Consider the following 10,809-nt stretch of genomic DNA (forward strand, 5'->3'; position numbering starts at 1 on the left):
CACACACACACACACACACACACACACACACGCACGCACACGCACACACACGCACACACACACACACGCACACACACACACACACACACGCACGCGGGTCTGAAGCTATACATTACAATTTTGACTATAAGCAATTTTGGAAAAGATACACGACACAAAACATAAATAAAAAGTAATCAAAATATTTTTTGAGGTATTTGTTTGGAAGAGAAAAAACTACTCCCAGACACCTTTTAATCTTTGCCTCCAAAAATAACCATTAATAGCATTTTATTCTGTTATCAAATAACCATTAATAGCAATAATATTTTTAGAAACATTTCTTAAAATGGGCATCATTTTTAAATGCCCTTAAAGATGTAAGATAAAATATGTTAAGATTCATTGCTTTTTATACTCTCATATGTGTTTCTTTAATGCTAACCTGTTTTTGGCAATTAGATCTATTTCACAAAGATAATGAAGTTAATTTGGGATTTTAAAAAAGGTTTATTGTCAGCCTCACCTCCTATGACTCATTCGTTCAATACCAACTTAAGACAATAACATTAACATATTATCTACCATTTCCTACATACTATTCCAATAGCTTTTCAAATACTGAATGATTTAATCATTTAATGAATTTTTTATTTTTATAAGGATTTTAGAGATAAAGAAACTCATTTTACAGAAAAAGAAAATAAGAAAATGAGAGCAATTTATGTTCCAGAAAGTCACATGCTGGTTAATGGTAGGACTGGTGCAATTCTCCCAACTGTGTTTTCACTCACCACTCTACACTACCTCATCTGCTTACGCATAGATGATGTGATTTTATTGTCACATGCATTGGGAATTCTAACATACAGCTAGCTAAACTAAATACTTCCATAAAAATTCACAGTAATTATTTTTAAAAAATCATTTAAAAATATATTGCCAGCGAATCAGGTGTTTTAGAATGCATACACGAAGCTACAGAACATATTTCATATAGATACTTGCATTACCTGATTTACACTGAGAACATCATTATTCAGTCATCTAAATACTCAAACACACCACCATCAATAGTCAGGTTCATTTATCTTTAATGTTAAGATACATAACATTGTGTTATTTTAAATGGAGTTGAAAGTAGAATTCACTCATTTTTCCTGACATGTACAATATGATCGCCAGATCAGATTGTACCATCAATGAGCTGAATATTTGGAAAACATTGTGTCTTTGTGAAATCAATTCATATGACCTGCTCTAATTGTTTTTATGCAAGTGTTGCATAACATTTCCATGTTATGAAGTCCTGCTTCTTATTTTAGTTTGTCCTGGGACAAACTATAGAAATTAAGTGCAAGGCAAATATTTCATCCAAATCCTTTTTATTCCATTCTCTGTAGTTGGTAGAATTTGCTAGTTTTTTATCAAATTACATTTTCTGTGTTTTGCTTTCTCTTATTTTCCTTTCAACTTGTTTTTGTCATTTATTCATTTTAATCTCCTGCATTATACATACATTCTGTTGCATTATGCACATACATATGCTTATATAAGCTATGTATTAACTATAAACTATTTGTAAACATAGTTACAAATAATACTGAATAATAGAAAAATATATAGTTGTGTTAATCTGTTCTCACACACTAATAAACATATGTCCAAGACTGGGTAGTTTATAAAGGAAAGAGGTTTGATGGACTCACAGTTCCACATGGCTGGGGAAGCCTCACAGTCATGGTGGAAGACAAAGGAGGGGCAAAGGCACATCTTACATGGCAGCAGGCAAGACAGCATGTGCAGGGGAACTGCCCTTTATAAAACCATCAGATCTCATGAGAATTATTCCCTATCATGAGAACAGCATGGGAAAAACCTGCCCCCATGATTCAATTACCTCCCACTGAGTCCCTCCTAGGACATGTGGGGATTATGGGAGCTAAAATGGAAGATGAGATTTGGGTAGGAACACAATGAAACCATATCAATAGGTAGATGAATTAAATAGCGTTATAAAGGTATTAGGACTTCATTTTCATTTAGAATGTCATAAGCACTTTCACATAAATTTATGTAATTTGGGTACATGAAACTTTCAATACTTGCCTAATCTACCACTAAAAATCTTTACCACAGTTAACTATTTCTGATGCAGTGAATCTGGTCAGTGTTCTCCAAATTGCTCACCAGCTTCTGTGTTTAACTCATTAGGTATCTAACAGTAGTTATTGATTTATATATATTCCACAGAATGAATTTCACATTCTAGACTTATAGTTAGTTAACACAAAAGCAAATATTCCCCAAAATTTGTCTGTCAATATCTGACATTCAGATGTCCCTCACTCCATGGAGGTACACAAACTTTCCTGAAACAAACGAAAAAAACCTTTTATTTTTATCAGAGCCCAAATTCTCTCCCTTTATTACATGGAAATTGTTTTGTTAGATAAATGCTTTGATCAGCATAATGACATGAAGGGTAAGTCCCTCCTAGGGCCGTGTTTAATAAAACATAGTTATTCAATGTTCTGTCAGTCAGGTACTGGCTGCAATTTTGAAAGGACATTTTTCTTAGACAAAGGTGAAAGTTGCATTTTACTCATAGTAGTGAAAATTTAGTAGAGAGTGGTGAAAAATGTTATAGGTCAGGAAAAATAAGAGAGTGAGATAAAAAATAAAGATATAAAATGGATAGGTAAATTTAATTTTTGCTTTTGAATTTATGCAATTAGAATAGTGTGTCTGTGTTCCTATGAAAACTTCGGTAGTTTCTCCTTGTCTACTTTGAGACATATATCCATATATTAATATTACCTCAGTGTGAGGACAGAACAATAGCAAGGCTACTGTTTTGTGGACATCTCTAGCTCTGTGGCACTATTATTTCTTGGATAAGATCATCTCATATTCTTCTCCAAGTGTTCCTCTTCGAGCTCAAAAATAATTAAGCAAATAGACACCTTTGAAAAATTCAATGAGGCTTATTATGCAAGGAAAATAACGTTTCTACTTGTATTTCCTTAAACTTTACATTCAACTTGCGATTCTCACTGTATTTATAAGTGAAATAAGTTTTTTGATAAAATTAAAACAACTTAAGTCTTCACTTGTTCTTTGGTTTATGCTCAATTAACTTGTAAATTTGACAGATTAAATTTTTCTAACCATCTATGACTGTTTATAAATTTCATTAAATAATCATGACACTTCAGATTACAATTACAAGTTCAATATGTATAATTCTTTCAAGCACTTCAAAACACTTAATAAATTAGACTTTAAGAGCCAGTATGCAATTTGCTGAATTCCATCTGCCTACCAGGGAGACCACCAATGTGCCACAAGGTTAAGAATTTGTGAATTTAAAACCATAGGTAGGGATGTTGGAGGGCAGAGCTTGAAGACATAGACCTGAATGAGGATGAGTTAATTTAATTTGTGCCATAGGTAATGCTAAGACAGAAGTGATATTAAAATGGCTGTAGGATGTTTGTAAACTTGATCCTATGTTCCTCTCTAGAGGTTTCCAAGGATAACTAATATATCAAAAATAAAGACATATTGAAATTATATATATATAAGTGTGTATATATGTGTATACATGTGCTAGGTTGTTACCAATTATTAACAAATGTCTTATCACTTGGATATATTATAATTATGTATTTTTAATTTTTATGTTCTGTTAATGAAGTTTCAAGTATTTTGGTGCAATAGTTAGCATGGTGACAAGTTTCCAAAATTACCTTGAAAATATGCATCTTAAAATTCTTGAAGCAATACGTATTGCTGAAATAATTATTTTTTTAATTTTGCTTTATCAACTGATTTTCTCAGGATTCTGTTACCTATATAAACCGATTTAAAAAAAAAAACTGGCATGTTCCATGTGGAAAGATGAGATATGTAGAAGGATGTTGACTATATTTAAAGTATAAAATAATCCATTTGTAATAATATAATTATTACACACATGAGCATACATATACACACATATAAATGCTACAGTTCAAACATTTTGAAATTGTAACTCCTCTAGGATGTCTACATTGTATTGGATTGCACTATTTTATGAGTAATGACAACAATGTGGGATTGCAAAAGTTTTTGAGCACTTCCTAGTTTCTAGGTGCTACCCTAAGCATCTTCTTGGTTACTGGCTAGGGTTATTTTTCATTTTTAAAATTGTTTCACAAATATTATAAATGGTCTTTGAAATGATTTAATTTAGATTTCTTGTGATGTTCATGTTTTTATTCTTTTGTTTCATATTTCAAGTGAAAAGGAAGTTGTCTGACCTGTTATTATTGTAGTGCAACTAAAAGCTTTCATTGTACATTGCATTCATGAATCATATTAATTACAAGGTGATGGCTCGTATTGTTTTCACTTTGAAATCTTTGGATTTGTCATGATTTACATCATCTAAGACTCTCTATATTTTCCTAAACCCTGAAAAAAACTTCAAAATTAAAAATTCACGAAGTGCTGCCCTTAATGCCTTTTTAGAACTTTCTGGATATATATTTTCAAGCATATTTCATCTTTATTGGTTTGTTCTTATTTTCTTTCTTGAATCTGTTGTGAAAATATTCCATATATTTATTTAAATATTTATATTAATATTCATAAACTATATTTAAAAATTTTAACTTTTCTTCATAAATTGATTATTATTCTGTCTCTTCAGTATCACTATATACATGTTGTTGCATTTTTCAACCAATTTGTTTTCAGCACATGTGTTTATTTCTAATTCTTAAGATATGTTTGTGTCAATTTCATTGTTTTATCTTGTTTCTAACTCAAACAATTTATCTTTTAATTTTGATAATTAACTTATCCCTTAAATGTATTATAAAAATCACTATATTTAGTTCAATTGATAACTGAATAAATTAATCACTTGGCATATGAATTTACTTAGTCTAATTTAGATTTCTTGGAATATTTATCACATTTTATATAATTATCCATAGAATGTTTACCTACCTCAATGGGCCTTAAATTCATACATATGTATGGTTATATATGATATCCCTATAGTTAGGATATATTTATAGTTGGGATATATCCTAACTATGAATTGTACATATATATCCCATTCAGCATTACGTTCCCTTTGCCTAGCAGCATGTCTGGTATGTAAAACTTATCCAATAAATATTAGTTAGAACAGATCTAGTCTATCTGCTAGTCATATATATTTGCATATATTTATCTTATTAAGTTATATTTAACTCTATAGTTAAAAAGAGTTTCTTTATTTTTCTTCCACTAGCATTGGAACTAATATATCCATTTCAGTATAATTCTAATTGGCATATGACAGTAAACTGTTATATAATAATTGTTAAATGAGAAATTGTTTTACTATAAATTATCTTCTTCTAACAGCTTTTTTTTTTCCCCACAGCAGATACCTCTTTTCTTCTAGTAGCAGAAATCCCCATCTGATGTCAATTCCTCATCATAATAAGGGAATGTAATCAAGGATTTGCTAATAATATGAATAGATGTGCAGTGACGGACAGAGGGGGTATAGTGGGTTTATTCTTCTTAGGGCAGTGACCTTGTGCTCTGTAACCCAAGGGTGAAAGCTCATGCACTCTTAACAACAAGTAAATTGTAACAATATGCCCCAGATACTTCTTCATTTATTTGTAAATTATATACAGCTTAGTCTATTCTGAAAATAAAGTTTTCAAAAATTTGTAAAACAAATATACTTTTCTTTACTATGTAAAATTAAATGTCACTAAGAGTAAAAATATTTACTTGGCCAATTTTGTTCACTTGGGAGCTTCAGCACTTACTGATCATTAGAGTTACCCTGATTTTTGTCTTTCTTGAGTACTGACGTTGAGCTAGTCTTTTATTTGTCAGTCCCCTTATTTTATCAATAAACAATATTTTGTAGTTAGTATCAGTTACTGTTGCTTGCAACTGCAGAAAAATAATAAGGAATACAAAATAAGTAAAGTTAGTATTGAAGTATAGATAAGATACCCTCAAGGACATGTGTGGTATTGGGCCAAGATGTAGAAAAAGCCACAGATTTCTACTATCATAGACACATTCACAGGATTGAAGGAATGCTTAGAACACTGAAAAGGGTACTTGGTTCTACATATACTAGTCAATTTGAGGAAGGGATCGCATGACTCTGGTGGCACTCACCAAATACCATACCCTCCCATGGCCTTCCATTACTCCATTGCTTCTTGTCATAAACTTCACTTAAAGTAAACTTTAAAAATAAAACTTAAAAAAAGGAATAAAAAATGTTTGTGTTTTTGTTTCCTTTTTTTTTTTTTTTTTTTTCGGCAATATAGTCAGTTAACTTGGCTCCATGGGAAATATTTTATGTTTATTTTTTTCAAAATTACCTAATTTTTCAAGGGATTGTATTGTAAAATTGATCCAGCTTTATCCATTCTCTCAGTTGTGCCTTATGTCAGATTTATTTCATTTATATCTATTTATAAACAGGACCAATTTACTACCTGCAAAAATCCATGCAGAAATGATTCTCCTGTGGCTTGAGGTATTGCGATTTGTGTTTTAAATAATTTCAAATGTAACCTAAATCTCTTATAAAATTCATCTTCACCTTCTTCTCTGTTACGAAACCGTGCTGTGCTTTGATGAAATAGGCGAGCATGCACATTGATCACCATTTTTAATCATTTCATAATTCTGATATTCTAATAATCATAAGTTACATTTTTCTCTTTGCAGATGATTAGATTTTGTGTGAAGTTCTTTAAAGCAATGCAACAGTAGTGGTTAATATATTTCAGAAGCGCCAATGAGTTCTTAGAAATCTGTTCTCTCTGAATTCTAGACAATGGAATAGATATATCATAATTTCTGTTGCTACAGGTTCTAAAACAAGACAAAACTACAGGCATCTGTTGTTTTCTGGATCCATCATTTACATAATTATATAATTATAACTTCCTTGGCCGGGCGCGGTGGCTCAAGCCTGTAATCCCAGCACTTTGGGAGGCCGAGACGGGTGGATCACCAGGTCAGGCGATCCAGACCATCCTGGCTAACACGGTGAAACCCCGTCTCTACTAAAAAATACAAAAAAACTAGCCGGGTGAGGTGGCGGGTGCCTGTAGTCCCAGCTACTCAGGAGGCTGAGGCAGGAGAATGGCGTAAACCCGGGAGGCGGAGCTTGCAGTGAGCTGAGATTCGGCCACTGCACTCCAGCCTGGGCGACAGAGCGAGACTCCGTCTCAAAACAAAAAAACAAAAAAACAAAACAACTTCCATATCCTTTGAGTCTTGCTTATTTAAATTTTATATATTTCAAACATCTCGCCCCTGTTCTTTATTGTGGTGATGTTGGTTTTAATAATACTAGCTTAGTTTGTCACTCGGTAACTGCATTTGTATTGCTGCCATCAAGTTAATTTTCTCTCCTATAAGCCTAAGTCTTCAGAAAATAGAAACAAAGTGTACCCACTTCTCAGACTGAGTTCATTTCATGCTGTTTTGTTTTTTTCCATTTGAATTAGAGTGTTGTGTGAAGATTCTAAAATCTGTTTCACACATTGCATTATTTTTTAGAATATTAAAATAAAATTTCAGAAACGTTTTACTCTCTCATGACTAAGATATATTTAAATGTTTTGAGGTAAAAATCATTGTCCGAAAGTATGAATTCCCATTACTTCTGTTATCTATTACAAATAAAACAAGATTGCCATATTGTCAGTTTGCTTTATTTATTATTATTATTTTTTACTAATAACTCCTAAAGAACACAAGCCAGACATTGGCATTGTTGTTTAAAAAGCTAATAGTCTTATTTCCTAGTCTTTTTCACATTTGATTTTACTCTGTCAACTCTTTTCTTAAATTTTGTTTCTGTTTCTTGCATAAAAAAGGATTTCCCTTGTATAGTAAATATAAACTTTGGAAGACTTTATTCAAAGTGAATACAACATAAGTTGAATTTAATCTTTTTAAAAAATAAATAATGGTCTTTCAGATTATTAAAGTGTAACACTTGCCAATTGTTTCTGATCACTTTTGGTAAAAGAAAATATCATTTGAGACTTACTTCTGAGGTGTAAGGTAGGAAGAAAAGTGATCTTTTCCGTTAATATCTTAATTTATGCACCTTAACAAGTGCAAAGATTTCTCATATAATCAAACTCCAATTAAAATATTATCAGATTCCTTCAAATAATCATAACTATAAAATAGCAATTTGACAATATCCAGAATTAGGTATTTATTGCCATGTAAATCTAGTTATTTTCAGGAGGAAAATTATCATACATAATTTATAGTTGAAGAAATTGGAAAATACTAGCAAGGCAGAAATGTCAATAAATCACAGTGTGATATTAAAAAATATTTCTTACCCTAAAACATATAAAATTTTAAAGTATTTGCCCAGAACAGTAAAGAGGAAAGTGAGATTCTTAAACCAAAATCTGTTTTTTGACTTAGTGCTGAATACATATATGCTTTTGTATTCATTTTTGTAGTTTATATTCATTTTTGTCAACTTTTGCTTCATTAAAATGTACATGTAAGAATCATACAGGTTTTTGACAAACATGGATGGAATTTCACAGCTGATTGAGATAATGCTATATCTTTAACTTTATGTAAAGAAAAGACATATGATTATTTTCCTCTAATCCAAATTTCATGATTTTAATTGACTCTGATATAGGTGAAATTTCTTTTCCCAAATCATTCTGAAGAAATTTTAATAATAGGAAAAGTTTATATTATAGTGGTTAATCTGAATCTAATACTTGTTTAATCAGATCATTTTATAAAACATCACTGCTAAAAGTAGAATAGAGTGGACTGTTTGTCCAAAAGCCTTAGCAATATGTTAAATATATGTAAACAGATAAACAATGACTTTACTGATGTATCATATTGTATTGACAAAATATTTTTGTGTAATAAGAAAGACTGCCAACAGAAACAGTGTTAACTTACCTACTGTCACTTACTCATTTTGTGCCACTTCCAGATCCTGACAGTTCTATTAAAAGAGCAGACATTGAAAAGTCATTAAAGAATATAGACTCTTAGAGATGCACTAAGTAAGCTGGTAGAAATAATCACTCAGCAAAAAAGGAGATGTATGTGGTAATGTGAGGCGGGGAATATGTATGTATGCAAATATATATTTTGCAATTAGTTATTTACAAAGGAAGAGTGAAATAGAATTTTAAAAATTATCAATGATTACCTATTGATGCTGCTTGAAAGATTGTATCCTTTATTTGATATTCTGAAACTCTAATAATTTATTCTACAACCTGTTATATTATTTTCTATTCTACCCTAAGGACAAATATGTTTATTTTCTAAATAAATTATGAGCATCTTGAATAACAGGGTTATATTCTATTATTCTTTCAATATCTTAATTTACTTTGTGCAGTTTTTGGTTATTTTTGGGTAGAAACATGGATAGATGATATAATAACTTAGGTTTCTGTATTTTATAACATACCATAAATTCTGAAATCTTGTACAGGTACATATGTATAATTGAAAATATTCAACTGTGGGGAATAGCACATTAATAGAAAAAGTAACTTATTGTTGTTAAGATTGTTACTGATACCACTACTGTCTGCTGACATCATATCATATACTGCAAGCATGAGAATGTTTAAATTCCAAATCAAATTAGTTTTAATTCAAAAGCAAGAAGCGCAGACATTTCCTTATGTCTCTGTAAAGTATTCATTAAATCATCATGCATTTTCTGAATGTTTCTGCACAATGTTTGTGTTTTATTTTGAGTCAGATTAAATTTAATTTTTTGTGAGGTGGTAATGAATTTTTTAAAAGGTGTTGGCAAATTATAAAAAAAAAAAAAGCCTGAGTTAAGGTAAATAATAGATTTAGAAAAGATATTTTGGAATAACTATTTGGATAAATAATAGATTTAGGGCCGGGCGCGGTGGCTCAAGCCTGTAATCCCAGCACTTTGGGAGGCCGAGACGGGCGGATCACGAGGTCAGGAGATCGAGACCATCCTGGCTAACACGGTGAAACCCCGTCTCTACTAAAAAATACAAAAAACTAGCCGGGCGAGGTGGCGCGCGTGTAGTCCCAGCTACCTGGGAGGCTGAGGCAGGAGAATGGCGTAAACCCGGGAGGCGGAGCTTGTAGTGAGCTGAGATCCGGCCACTGCACTCCAGCCCGGGCGACAGAGCCAGACTCCGTCTCAAAAAAAAAAAAAAAAATAATAGATTTAGAAAACATATTTTGGAATAACTATTTGAAAACACACATAAAGAAAATAAATATTTACATTAGTTCACAAATAGTCTTTATATCTCATTAAGTATAGAATGAGTGGCCTTAGATGTGTGTAGACGGGAATGATGAATTTTTGGCCTATTACTTTGTACCCCAAAACACAGTGGCCACAGCTCTACATACATACTACTACCGCTCTACATACACACACACACACACAGAGCTATAAATATATACATCCACATATATGTACACACTGTTTGCTATAATACACATATGTATTTCTTATATCTTTCATATGAAATACATATATGTATATGTATAATAGCAAGCTGTGTACACATATGTGTATGTGTACACATAAAAGATATAAGAAATACATATACATGTATAGTAGCAAATATTGTGTTTATGTGTGTATGTACATATGGAAGATATATGAAATATGCTGATGTATATCATAAAATATATATGCGCTCATATATAGTTCACATATCATCAAAGATACATGAAATACATATATGTATATGTATAGTAGCAAATAGGCACTACCTGTCTTCATAT

This window comes from Piliocolobus tephrosceles, chromosome X (assembly GCF_002776525.5).
Source record: "Piliocolobus tephrosceles isolate RC106 chromosome X, ASM277652v3, whole genome shotgun sequence".
Classification (NCBI taxonomy): domain Eukaryota; kingdom Metazoa; phylum Chordata; class Mammalia; order Primates; family Cercopithecidae; genus Piliocolobus; species Piliocolobus tephrosceles.